Genomic DNA, 14,487 nt, shown 5'->3' with positions numbered 1-14,487 from the left:
GGTCAGAGGGAGAAGCAGACTCCCTGCTGAACAGGAAGCCTGATGTGGGACTTGATCCAGAACTCTGAGATCATGACCTGAGCCAAAGGCACATGCTTAACCTACTGAGCTGCCCAGATGCCCAAAAACATTGTTTTTCTCACAGAGTTTCCAAATCAAACTTGAAAGACTTTATATAAATATATTAGACAAACATAAAGTGATGAAGGTTTCCTAAGAATCTCTTCTCAAAGGGAAATATTTTACTTTTGAAAAAATATATGTAAAGTATAACAGCAAATAAATGTTAAACACAAAGTAGGTGTCTATATGAATTTAATTATTCTTCTCTTCTTGAAACATTAGTTTTAGGATTTCTCATGTCTCTCTCCACTTCCTGATCTCTCATATTCTTTTCAAACTCTTTTTCCAACCTTATAGCTACTCCTGTAAGTATCATGGGTGACCTCCAAGTTACCTAATTCAGTGTTCACACTGGGTCTGAATTTTTCTTTAACTCAATAGTGTTCAACAGAACTAGTCTGTCTTTTCTGCTTCCTTATCTTTGTTTCTGTGAAATAGCGTTCTCCTGATTTTCCTCTCTCTCCTTGGTCACTCCATCTCAGTTTCACTTGTGGAGACCCCCACCCTTTGTTGGACCTCTAGGGCTGAATAATTTGTTTTCTTCTCTTTGTTCTCTATGCTCTCTTCTTAGTGACTTCAGATAGTAAGAAGTCTGATGAGACTAAGAGTTCTAATGCTAAGAACTCTCAAATTGATTTCTCCAGTCTTGAACTTTCCCCTAAATTTATGATTAAAAGACAATCATGAACTAGATAGGTCTATTTGGATGTAACAGACATTCAGAAATCATGTGTCTAAATTAGATCAATTGATTTTTTCCCACAAATCTTTTCTCTGAGATCTCCCCAACTTATAAATGAGCAGGAATATTCACCTACCTGCTTAAGGGAAGTTTAGGAACCATCCTTGATTCCTCTTTCTTTCTTCCACTACATCAAATCCAGCAACAATTCCTAGATGCTCCTTCTAAAACTTACTGAACTAGCTCTAGAGCCTAGAAGATTTTTTGGCATACAGTAAGTACTCAATAAATACTTGCCAAATTTGTCAAACATGAATATTTTCTGCTTTTACATTTATATCATTATATTTGAAAACTTCAGTTTTACAAAAGAACGCCAACTATTTCCCTGGGAAATAATTTAAATGCAGAATTTTATTTCCTTAGAGTTTATACAAGAGGAAATGAAGGAATTGATGTCTATTTGGACCTAGATTCTTTTTTTTTAACTAAAGAAAAGATCAGTATATAGTGTCGCTACATCCTAAGTCTGAAATTGTGACAGCACTGTAAGAGGTCAAGCAGATTTCTGTCATTGTTTACAACAAGATGTTGAGATTTCATTTAAAGTATTCTGCACAGACACAAACAATATGTTCTACAGAGTAACAGAACTGCTCCCCAGATTGGAAGTGGATAAAATTTAAAGTATGTTTTAATTCAACTTTTGTAGTAAAGATAGCAAGTAATAAGAGCCAAGAAAGTATCCAAAATAATTTATAATTTATTTTTAAAAGAGAGACAAAAAATAGGTAGAGAGGAATGCCATTATTACCTCTTCCTGATTTTATTTTTATACATTTTTATAAAATAGCTTTTATTATAAACTTTATGTCATAAATACCTTACCAATAATTTTCTGTTTCTATTCTCTTTTATAGGGTGACTCTATTCTAGTTATTCAAAAATACCCTATAGGACTTAATATGTCATAAGATTTTTGTCCTTTGCTATTTTCAGAAAGTCAAAGAATAAGCTATCTACCTAACTTGTAGGTATTCTTTTAGTTTCATCATGCATCTTATCCTTAATGTTAACAATGTTGCCAGCTTTAATGGTATGATAAAAAAATATAAAGCTTAAAAAGTCTTGAGGGACTTTTCATTCTTAAAAATGCGGGGAAAAAGTTACTCTAAGGATAAGGACTCAGAGTATAATAAAATGCACATAACTGACCTAACAATGTTTTGGGGGATCCAGTTCCAATTTGAACTAAATCTCTTTCTCTCTGTCATCACTGTAATTGTCAAGTTTGTTACTATCAGTAGAATCTACAGTGACTTCCTGATGTTTCCTCTGATTACTATGTCAAATAGCTAAATTATAATGTTTATTATTATTATTTTTTGTTACAGAATTTGATGCTAAATGATAATCAGAAAAAAATTCTAATGTATGAGGTTCTCATCTCAGCATTAGTTATAATAAACATATAAACAACCTAAATACACCAAAATGAGATGCTTAAATTATGGTAATCTATACTTTGAGATGCAGTATAGTGCTAAGGACTTTGGCATCAGATCAGGTTTAAATCTTTGTAAAGACCTTGTCAACCTTGTAAAGACATTGCCAAAGTGTTTTCCCAAATATGCCATTTCAGAGCCATCCATAGAGCTTCTTAAATATAGTTCCTGGAACTGACTCCACACTTTCTCACTTGATAGGTCTAGGCTAGAGCTGAACACTGGTATGTTTAACAATACACCTGAGCTTACAAATTAATTGGATTCTAAAAGTCTGTGCCCACGGTTATAAAGTGGAAGACATATAATACCTATAGTATAGTGTCGTTTAGAGGATTAAAATAATATATAAGAGTACTTTAGACATTTTCTCTGCATACCATAAGTATGTAATATATTTGCATTTGTTGACAACTACAGCTTTTATTATTACTATTCTTCCTTCTGTGACCACAAATGCCACTTCTAACACTGGTCTTATTATTAGGATTATTACTAATTTATGAACTAATATGTAATCGTTGTATTAAATTCATGCTTTAGAGAAAGACTAAGTGGCTAATAAATGTTCACAATATACTTAGTGAAAATGTATTTACTGTTTTCTGCAATTCCCCAAGCTGTCAAAAAATGTAAAATTATACAAGTGCATGGGAAAAAAAACCTGTAAGAATTGCACTGAAAATGTAACTAAACTTACTACTACCGAGAAATGTTCAAGTGTGAGTTTCTCTTTCTTCTTTAGGCATTTCTGCATTTCCAAAATTTTCTATTCTGGCCAAACTAGATTTAAGCTTCAATCCCATACATATCAAATACTCATTCTAGGAAGGATACTCTGTCATGCAGTGATGAAGACTGCCAGTCCCTGGACTCAAGAAGACCACAGTGAGGGGGACAATGTCTAGTAACACAAGATGGTTTTAATAATGACCATCTTGGAGTTCCCTCACCCTATGTACTGGAAATTATACATCCACATTTCATGTCTTGAAAAAAGATTATAGTCCTCCTTCTTTTAGAGAATAGTCTGAGCTGGCTTTGAAGCCATGTGTTTTTTGCCTGTGGTTCTATCATGAGCTCTGCTTCATTAAGCTGCGACATGAAGCTCTTTCTTCGGGGCTCCTTCCTCAAATCCTTAGTTGACTTTTCCTTCCCTTTCTGGCAATACCTCCCGGAAGCAGGTGTCTGCCTTACTTTTGCTCAGCAGCAGACTCTCTGTAAACATGTCTTACTTGTCCCATGACCCTGGTTATGGTCTTTCCCCAACCCCCATTTCAGGTTACCCGCCTTTCCCACCCAGTCTGTCATCACGGCAGATAATCAAGCACTCTTTGCCTCCTACAGCCCCATATTCATTCCCTTGCTCTCGTCATGGCTAATCAAGACTTTTTCAAAGAAGAAGTTGTGTCGTGGCCTCTGGATCACAGTTTATCTCTGTTGCATGGAATGCAAAGGATAAAACACATTTTGATGCATAATATCCCAATTTCAGTTTATACGCAGGAACCAAAACTATAACAAAAGGAAATTTGATTCAGTCTACTGAAGTATCATTACATATTAAGACTCAAACACGATCCATTTATACAGTATTTATTTAAGAGGAGGTATATGGGGATTATACTGTCTCATAAAACTGATCTATAAGAAGCCTGAAGTGGATTGACTAGGTAACTACCAGTTACAATAAAAAGTAGAATAGCAAATGGTTTTTCAGATGTGGAAAAAAAACAAAACAAAACAACTAATGTCATAGACAAGCAATATCCTTAAATTGATAAATTGCCTAATTACAGTAGAGGCTAAAAAATATGTGCAACTAGCACTGGAATGTGGCTATAAAACAGAGAGATTTTTGCTTTTGGTAATAAAACTACCAGCATTAAATTACTAGGGAAACTATTTTAAATATAAAGCACCACATGAAGTGAAAAGATACACTTCCAAAGACTTTTTAGGATTTACTTCTAGTTTTGGAATACTAAGAGCTCCTGCTACTAATTTTTAGCACCTTTTCTCTCATTCCAAAGTTCATTCTAAACTTCTTGTCTGAAGATCATCTATATAAGCATGAATAGAGTAGATGATAAAAACAAAATTTGAGAAGCTTCTCATTTTCTCATCCATCATGTTACAACATCAGTGCTAAGCAATGGCTCTATCTCTTCCTTTCCTTACACATCCAAACATAAGGGAAAAGATATGTTTTCTTGCCTTTACCTTTTTTCACAAGCCTCAGGTTATTCTAGGATTTCTATTTCTAGAAACTATTCTGAGACATCTGTGCCTCTCCCATATTCATCCTAAATTATGTGCCTTTTTCTCCATTTACTTTTTCTTGATTTTTATTAAATTTGGTCCTACTAGAACCACCTTATTGATGATTTTTAATATATCAGATCCACTCTTTTTTCTTCATTGGTATCACTTACCAACATCTATCAGATTTATGTTTTAGAGACCTTTTGATCCTCTTCTATTTTCAAATCCTGGAAACATGCTTACTTGTGACTGGCACACTTTGGAAAGCATTCTTCTTAAAAGGTACTAGGCAAATTTAATGTGCCTCTTCCTCCACCAGCTACCAACTGCCCTGAAACAATATGGCCAACACTTTTGATCACCCTTTTTGGTTAATGTTTTACATGGTGATTTATTCTTTCAATACAATGATCCAAGGAAGTTTATGTCTGGATTTTAAAATGCAAAAACAGAAAGCAAAACAAAAAACAAGTAATTCTCACTTTCTCATTAAAAAAAATAACAATAATCTTCTTTGCAGAACATCACTGTTGTCTCTATACAAAAATGGTGTTTGTTGTATATTGAAGGCATATATTTTTCTTTTTCTTCTGTTTCACTTGGTTTTGTAGAATTTCTATGACTTCTTAATTATCTACTCATTCAGAAAGAAAAGAAAATACAAGGAATAGTTACAAGGTGTAGGTTCATTCCCATTAGAACTAAGAAATTTAACAGAATAAATTTAATAAAAAATACGTTTATAATGACTGATTGAGTCATGGATCCAATTCACTTTTGTTACCAAGACAAGTAGCAGGAATCACCTATTCATATTCTGACTGATTACTTAACAATATTCTTTTTAAAAAATGTACTAACACAATTTAATGCAATTGGAAACAGTTAAATCAGAGGTGTCATCAAACAATAGCCTTGTTATACTTTCTTAATTATCTATATGCCTAAAGATAGGGAGGTCAATTTATATTCAATCTACCATTAGTGAAAGCTGGCTGCCTTGCATCTATGTAAGTACTTTGTTATGCTATGTTTTTCTTCTTTACATATGACTGATCTAAAGCTCAGAGAAATTTAATTATAGGTATGGAACTCAGTTTAATACCATTTAGTTTTTTTATGTAAGTTTTACATTCAAAAATATCCTAGTACTACAAAGGAGGTAATATACTTCTGTAAATGCTGACCTTCTATCATGGATGAACTTAAAGCTTGGGAAAATTAAACTCCAATGTATCTGAGGCTGTCACTTGGCAGGGTGCTTTTGGATAAAATAGGCCAAATTTACAATGGTAGAACAATATTGTGGTGACTTACTAGGGAAATTTATTTCAGTTCTTCCTAGACCATCAGCATTGTGTTGGGTGTTACAAATGTGCACTTGGGGACAGGGGTAATTGAAAAGGTAGATTCAAAAGAGAATGAGACTAGTTTTTTCTCTCTGAATATGGTATTGGCTTAATGGCTGTTCAGAACCAGATGACCCACCATCAAAGATCTCATGCAATTTATAATGAATGAAAAAGAGTGCTACTATCTTTATTTTGTTTTCATAAATCCAGTTCTGAAAAAGTATTGAAAGAAACAAAGGCTGTTATATAATCGCAAACAAATCCTTTCCAAATAGTACATGATGGATAATTTATATCACTTTGAAGATGAATGACTGAAGCGACCAATGCCCTATAGGGGCCTCTAGCCAAAGACCAGCTATAGTTGAAGAAAGTTAATTTTGTGATTTGTCACATGAGAGTGAAAAGTAAATGTGGAGGGGCACCTGGGTGGCTCAGTGGGTTAAAGCCTCTGCCTTCAGCTCAGGTCATGATCCCAGGGTCCTGGGATTGAGCCCCGCATCGGGCTCTCTGCTCAGCAGGGAGCCTGCTTCCTCCTCTCTTTCTGCCTGCCTCTCTGCCTACTTGTGATCTCTGCCTGTCAAATAAATAAATAAATAATCTTTAAAAAAAAAAGACATTAAAAAAAAAGAAAAGAAAAAATAGTAAAGTGGAGAGCCATGGAGTGTCTCCGTTAAGAGTGTGTTAGAAAGGGCTTATTCCCGGGGACCCTAGATAGTTCAGTGGGTTAAGCATCTGCCTTCAAATCAGGTCATGATCCCAGTGTCCTGGGATCAAACCCTGCATAAGGCTTCAACACTGCATCAGGCTCCCTGCTCAGTGAGGAGCCTGCTTCTCCCTCTCCCTTTCCCTCTGCCTGCCACCCTCCCTGCTTGTGCTGTCTCTGTCAAATAAAATAAAATCTTTCAAGAAGGAGAAGGAGAAGAAGAAAGGGCGTATGGCAGGACTTGGGCTTGGGTTAGGTGATTCTGAGGAGAGTTCAAGGTAATAAAGCTTTGCAGTGGGTTGGATGCTGTCAGGAAGTTAGGGTAATTCTATCAGTGTATCTCAATAACTCTCATTTAGAAAGTGAGAAGACAAAACAAGGCTAATACTGCAACTGGTAATGGAGGCCCAGTCATTCATAATCAGTCAGAATAAGGATATGAGTGATTATTTTTGTCATTTGGACAGTGGTCTTTTTTGTCTGGCTTCATTAGAGTCACTGAATGGCCTTAAATGATGATGTCCTGTGAAATGTTTACATTTAACAGAAGAACATTCTGGGCTAGCTCTGAGTCCCAGGTGATCTAGTGACACCAAGACCTATCTGGTATAGCCAGGTCATTTACCTATCTGGTAAAGCAGCAGGGGCTATTTTCCTATTTTTTAGAATATATTAGATAACTTTAAAATATTTCAAATTAAATACAATAATTCGAACAAAAACATTAATTCAAAGTGATACAAGCACCCCTGTGTTTATAGAAGCATTATTTAGAATAGTCAAACTATGGAAGAAGCCGAAGCGTCCACTGATAGATGAATGGATAAAGAAAAAGTGGTGTGTGTGTGTGTATATATATATATATATACACAATGGAATATTAATTAGTCATAAATAAGAATGAAATCTTGCAATTTGCAAGGACATGGATGGAGCTAGAGAGTATTATGCTGAGTAAAATAAGTCAGAGAAAGACAAATACAATATGATTTCACTCAATGTAGAATTTAAGAAACAAAACAAATGAGCAAAAGAAAAAGAGAGAGAGAAACCAAGAAACAGACCCTCAACTACAGAGAACAAACTGATGGTTACCATAGGGGAGGTGGGTAGGGGGATGGGGAGAGTAGGGGGTGGGGATTAAAGAGGACACTTATGATGAAAATAATAGAATAAAGACTAAAAAAATCTTTCAAATAAATTATAAAATAATGAAACTCCAAGTCAATCCATTTACCAATAGGCACAATGTATTCCATTTTGCCAGACATGATGATATACATTGGATTAGAAGAAAAAAAAGGAAGAGTAGGAGAAAGGGAGAAGGAGGAAGAGGTGGGGGAGAAGGAGGAAGTGAAGTAGACAAAAAAGAATAAGGGATAACATTCTAAAGAGTGTAAGAGAGAGTTGGTGAGAAGGCTTCTGTGATAACCCTAATAATCCCTGACTTCTTATATTCACAGTCTTCAGCACTCCCCTCCCCTTGAGTATGTGCTGGCCCCCATGACTTGCTTCTAATGGATAGAACATGACAAAAGTGATAAGATATAATTGTTAATATATTGGTCTCTGTCTCTCTGAAGAAGAAAGTTACTGTGTTGTAAGCTTCTGTGTGGAGAGTCCCATATAGCAAGGAATTGAGGGAGGTCTCCTGCTGACAACCAGTTCATCAGCCCATGAAGAACCAAATCCTGCCAACAACCATGTGAATGAGACTGGGAGCACATTTACTCTTTTCCAAGCCTTAAGATAACCATAGTTCCTGGTTGACACCTTGATCTCAGTCTAATAAAAGACCTTGCAATGGATAACGGGTAAGTTGCATCTGGATTCCTGGTCCCCAGAATCTTTGTAATAAAATGTTGGTTGTTTTAAACCATTAAAATTTGGGATAATTTGTTACAGTGACAGATTACTAATACTAGAGATTGGGGCAGGATAAGAGGTGAGGCAAGCGAGGAATCCAGGACATAGATTTTTAAGGAGGTATTTATGCTCCAGAGTGTGCAAGGTCCTCACTCACCCTGGCCCAGCTCTGCAGGAGAAGCATGAAAGCGATATTGCAGAAGGAATGGGAACTTTGGTTATAAATTTATTAAACTATTGCATATACATTTGTGATAGTGTAATTCCACTGATAGCCAGTGCCAAAATTACAAGTACTCTAGAAACTTCACTGAGAATGATAGCTAGTTAGATAAAATAGGAGATATGAAGTTTTACATAGCACGATACACACCCATTTCTAGAGAAATTTAGAAAATTATGTTCTTTTTAATTTTTCTAAATTTAAATTCAATTAGCCAAGGTATAGTACATCAATGGTTTTTGGTATAATATTCAGTGATTCATCTGTTTGGTATAACACCCAGTGGTCATCACATGTTCCTAAGGTAGGAAGTGGAAGGCAGAAGAGAGATAACTCTTTGTTGCTTAAATGTTGTAAAATATTTGCTGTAAGAGGATTTCTTGGTAATATCTTAAATATACTAATTTTATGAACTAATCTCCTAAATACCCCAGCAGGAAGTAGACGGAGAAAGGATAAAAGTGCCAACATAAAATATGAATGCTCTGTAAGGCACAGCAGGAAAACGTGAATGAATGAGTCATTTAAGCAGAACCTTAAGTGTGCCAAGAGCCAAGTTGTGAAAGAAACTACTTTTAAGAATTTCAAGATGGAGCTAAATTATGTTCAAATATCAGATCAGGAAATGTTGGTAGTTAAAAAAAGTAAAAAGATGGCAATATTTAATGATATCTTAATAGAAGTTAATTTTGATTTTAAGTGCTTTAAAAAAACAAAGCTAATTCTTGCTTTTGTAATATATGCCATTACTGAGCAGGCCAACAGATCATTATCAAAACTCAAATCATAGAAATTTCAAAACAACTTAGATTAGTTCTTTTGAAATTTTAGTGTGCATATGAATCACTTGGGGATCTTGTTAAAGAGTAGATTATAATTTAGTTGGTCTGGGGTAGAACCTAGGATTCTGAATTTTAACAATCTCCTAGATAATATCTTTCTTTCTTTCTTTTTTTTTTTCTTTTCAGTGTAACAGTATTTGTTGTTTTTGCACCACACCCAGTGCTCCATGCAATCCATGCCCTCTCTAATACCCACCACCTGGTTCCCCCAACCTCCCACCCCCCACCCCTTCAAAACCCTCAGATTGTTTTTCAGAGTCCATAGTTTCTCATGTTCACCTCCCCTTCCAAATTCCCTCAACTCCCTTCTCCTCTCCATCTCCCTTTGTCCTCTATGCTATTTGTTATGCTCCACAAATAAGTGAAACCATATGATAATTGACTCTCTCTGCTTGACTTATTTCACTCAGCATAATCTCTTCCAGTCCTGTCCATGTTGCTACAAAACTTGGGGATTCATCCTTTCTGATGGAGGCATAATACTCCATAGTGTATATGGACCACATCTTCCTTATCCATTTGTCCGTTGAAGGGCATCTTTGTTCTTTCCACAGTTTGGCGACCGTGGCCATTGCTGCTATAAACATTGGGGTACAGATGGCCCTTCTTTTCACTACATCTATATCTTTGGGGTAAATACCCAGTAGTGCAATTGCAGGGTCATAGGGAAGCTCTATTTCTAATTTCTTGAGGAATGTCCACACTGTTTCCAAAGTGGCTGCACCAACTTGCATTCCCACCAACAGTGTAAGAGGGTTCCCTTTTCTCCACATCCCCTCCAACACGTGTTGTTTCCTGTCTTGTTAATTTTGGCCATTCTAACTTGTGTAAGGTGGTATCTCAATGTGGTTTTAATTTGAATCTCCCTGACGGCTAGTGATGATGAACATTTTTCATGTGTCTGATAGCCATTTGTATGTCTTCATTGGAGAAGTGTATGGATCAGAAGAGACCCCAAATTGCTAAGGAAATGTTGAAAAACAAAAATAAACCTGGGGACATCACGTTACCTGATTTCAAGCTTTAGTACAAAGCTGTGATCACCAAGACAGCATGGTACTGGCATAAAAACAGACATATAGACCAGTGGAACAGAGTAGAGAGCCCAGATATAGACCCTTAACTCTACGGCCAAATAATCTTTGACAAAACAGGAAAAATATACAGTGGAAAAAAGACAGTCTCTTCAATAAATGGTGCTGGGAAAACTGGACAGCTATATGTAGAAGAATGAAACTCGACCATTCTCTTACACCGTACACAAAGATAAACTCAAAATGGATAAAAGACCTCAACATGAGACAGGAATCCATCAGAATCTTAGAGGAGAACATAGGCAGGAACCTCTTCGATATCAGCCACAGCAACTTCTTTCAAGATATGTCTCCAAAGGCAAAGGAAACAAAACCGAAGATGAACTTTTGGGACTTCATCAAGATCAAAGGCTTCTGCACAGCAAAGGAAACAGTCAAGAAAACAAAGAGGCAACCCACGGAATGGGAGAAGATATTTGCAAATGACACTACAGACAAAAGGTTGATATCCAGGATCTATAAAGAACTCCTCAAACTCAACACACACAAGACAGACAATCATATAAAAAAATGGGCATGTATCTTATTCTATACTCTTTGAGAATTTATATCAAATATATTTAATAGAATCCAGAACTCCTGTGGAATGCTCTTCCAATGGGTATCTCTGGGACCTTTAGGATAATGTGAAGGAGATTTTAGGGAGTGTCTGAGTCCCTTAGATTCATGGAAAATGGTTCTGAATTTGAGTGATGCTGCCCCACTAAATGACTCTATAAATACATAGACATATTTTTATTTTTACATGGACAAATGACGTTTAGTGGATGAAGGCAAGCAAGGCAAATTTCTGATTTGTACTTCTGGTTCAGAAAGACTATATTCTAAGACAGTGGTATTCCAGCTTCCTGTGTCTCAGAATCACCTGGAAGCTTTGACAGGTTGAAAATTGCTGAACATCTCAGGCTTCTGATTCTGTGGTCTGGACTAGGGTCCAAGAATTTGCATTCCTAATAAGTTCCCAGGTAATACTGATACTGCTTGTCCTGGGATTCCATTTCCAAGAGCATCGTTCTTGTAACAATGCTTGTAACCCATGCTGCACTGAGAAGAGTCTAGCATAATGGGGAAGGACTCCACACCACATGGCACTCCTTAACAAACATTTAAGGAAGGAATTATGGATTCTACTGTGTAATCTGAAGGAATGGGGTGGAAGGAGAAAATGCCCTCTGGACATATGGATCTCACTGTGAAGTGACACAGGTCGTTCTATCTAGGGAACAGCAGCAGATGGAGGCCGTTAAAAGCAAGCCAACTCAAGACTTTGAAAATACTCAATGAAAGATCTGTTTTAAAAAGTGCATTCTTCTTAGAATGCTCAGCAGGAAAGGTCAACATGCACTTTGATAATGATGCTGAAAGTATCTCTAACAGAAGAACAGAGGAAAGAAGCCTGGAAGTTAGGCAAATAAACAAGGGACAGGAAAGAGTTTACCCAAACAAAGTCAATGGCATGATTTGTGGTCAAGGAATATGGGGAGGAAAGACAGTTACAATAAATATTATCTCATAGGTTTCTCACTGATGGTCTGGTTTTATTTCAGAGGTGAATTTTATGCTTTATAGAAGAGTCATTTCCAGCCAGAGGTAAGCTGGTGATCTCATGGAGTAGCTTTTTCCAAATTAAGAATAGCTTTTCCATGACAGACCTAAGACCTCAGACCTCAGTTTATAGACAGAAGTCAAGGCATTATGCTTGAGCATATATCACATGGACTTAAAAGAATTTCTCAGAAATATCTGAAACCATCCTCAGCTAAGAAGCACCATTCTGGAAGAATTGATAAATAACATTTCCCCTCCTTCTGCACTACCTCCTCCTCCTCATTATTATTATTATTTAGTAAGAATATTTAACATGAGATCTATCCTTAACAGACTTTTAAGTGTATAATACAGAACTGTTAACTTTTTTAAAAAGATTTTATTTATTTATTTGACAGAGAGATCACAAGTAGGCAGAGAGGCAGGCAGGGGTGGGGGGGAGAAGCAGGCTCCCTGCTGAGCAGGAAGGCTGATGTGGGGCTCGATCCCAGAACCCTCAGATCATGACCCGAGCCAAATGCAGAGACTTAACCCACTGAGCCACGCAGGTGCCCCAGAACTATTAACTTAAGGCAGAATGTTGTGTAGCAGATCTTCAGAACTGCAGAATTCGGTCTGCAAAATACACTAGTCTTCTCTGCCTATATTGTCATGCTACAGGGTGGTAAATTCCTGACTATACATCTCAGAGAATATCACTATGCTGTCACATGGGGGGTGGTTTAAAAAATTAAGAATAAAATAATAAATGAGTATAATCTTTCTTCTCTATTGTTTACTGAGAAGGAAGTAAAACAAGGATTTTCCCCCTGCAATCTTAAGATAAAAATTTCAGGAGTCCAGAAAGAATCTTGAATTTTATGGATTCGACAAAGGAACTTCGAGTGCAGGAAGGCTGGGAGGGAGAGAAAAAGAGAAAGAATCACTATAGAGAGAGAACTTAGTGTATTTTATGCAAAAATAACAACAATATAAAGTCTAATCAGTTCTCTTCAAGCATCTTTTGTGCTTCATCTATACTTCGATGCCCTGTTTAAGGAAAATCGTGACGCATTATTTTTTAATTTAGGAGACTCAGCTTTGGTCTTTGAAATGAAGCTTCCAATGCTTATAGTATCTTGGCTTTTCAACACATAGATGCGTTGTTCAGTAACTCTTAGCCAAGAACATCTACCCCATCTTATTAGCGCTTCATGTATTTTTAAATTTGTAAAGCGTTGTGCTTATTATTTAGTGTGATATTAAAATATTCATTTGAAATGAGTTGGGGACCCTAGGAGGTCAATTTCATACTAATTACTTTGTCATGCACTTCCTTCTTCCCAGGGTGGATGATTTTCACCTCTAAATGAAATTTGTGAATCACTAAACATTTGGAAGAGGTAGTACCTGGAATAATTTACACCTGCTCTGAATGACTACAGCATTTTATATTCAGCACATGGAGACGTGAAGTCCCTGAAATCCAGGCTTAAAATTTTCACTTAATGTATTTCTCTCCACACACATCTATCTACATAGTATTCTTAATATTTGGTCATAATAGTTGTATATCTGAAAAATAAAATCATCCATGAACTATTTTTAGGACTAGAGAGGTTTTTTATGATAAATAGATGATAGACACATAGACAGAGATTTCTAGATACATAGATTTCTAGATCTATAGCTGTATCTGTAGCTATGTAGATACGTACATGGGTAGATGGACAGATGACTGGCTAGAAAATTACCGAATTATCTTGATGGAACATAAGTTAGTAACTTCTCTTCACCTCAAACCAGGGATGATAAATGTTCCAGTCATCTTGCCCCCTTTAATGAATTGTCTCCTGGTGGAAGGAGCTCTTGATAATAAGAATAAGATGATGTCATAAGAAATGTCATTGTCAGCAGGTGGCACAAGGACCCTCTGTTTTTTCTTGTAAAGCCCAGGTATAAACTTTCTTTGCAGGTTTTTTGGAGGGTGAGGTGGAAGGTTAAGGGTCTTCAAGTCCAGCAGCTGCTTGGGATTGGATGAATAATTTCAACTAAAGTGGTAGGAGAAGAGAGACCATTTTCCACCTCAGGTTGAATTTGTTATATGTAACTCAGTTTGCCTGACAATACAGCTGGGAGTTTGATCCTTAACTTTTTCTAATGTCTATCTTTAATTGCTTTAATACTTGGAGAAAGAGAAGATAGAGAATACTTGGAGAAAGAAAAGGTAGAGAATTAACCCCCCCCCCCAACTATCTCTTATTAAAACAAGTTTCTTAACAGATTATGATTCTGTTTCAAA

This window comes from Lutra lutra, chromosome 2, assembly GCF_902655055.1.
Source record: "Lutra lutra chromosome 2, mLutLut1.2, whole genome shotgun sequence".
Lineage (NCBI taxonomy): Eukaryota > Metazoa > Chordata > Mammalia > Carnivora > Mustelidae > Lutra > Lutra lutra.
The sequence above is the reverse complement of the archived record's forward strand: the minus strand, read 5'-3'. Positions refer to the sequence as shown.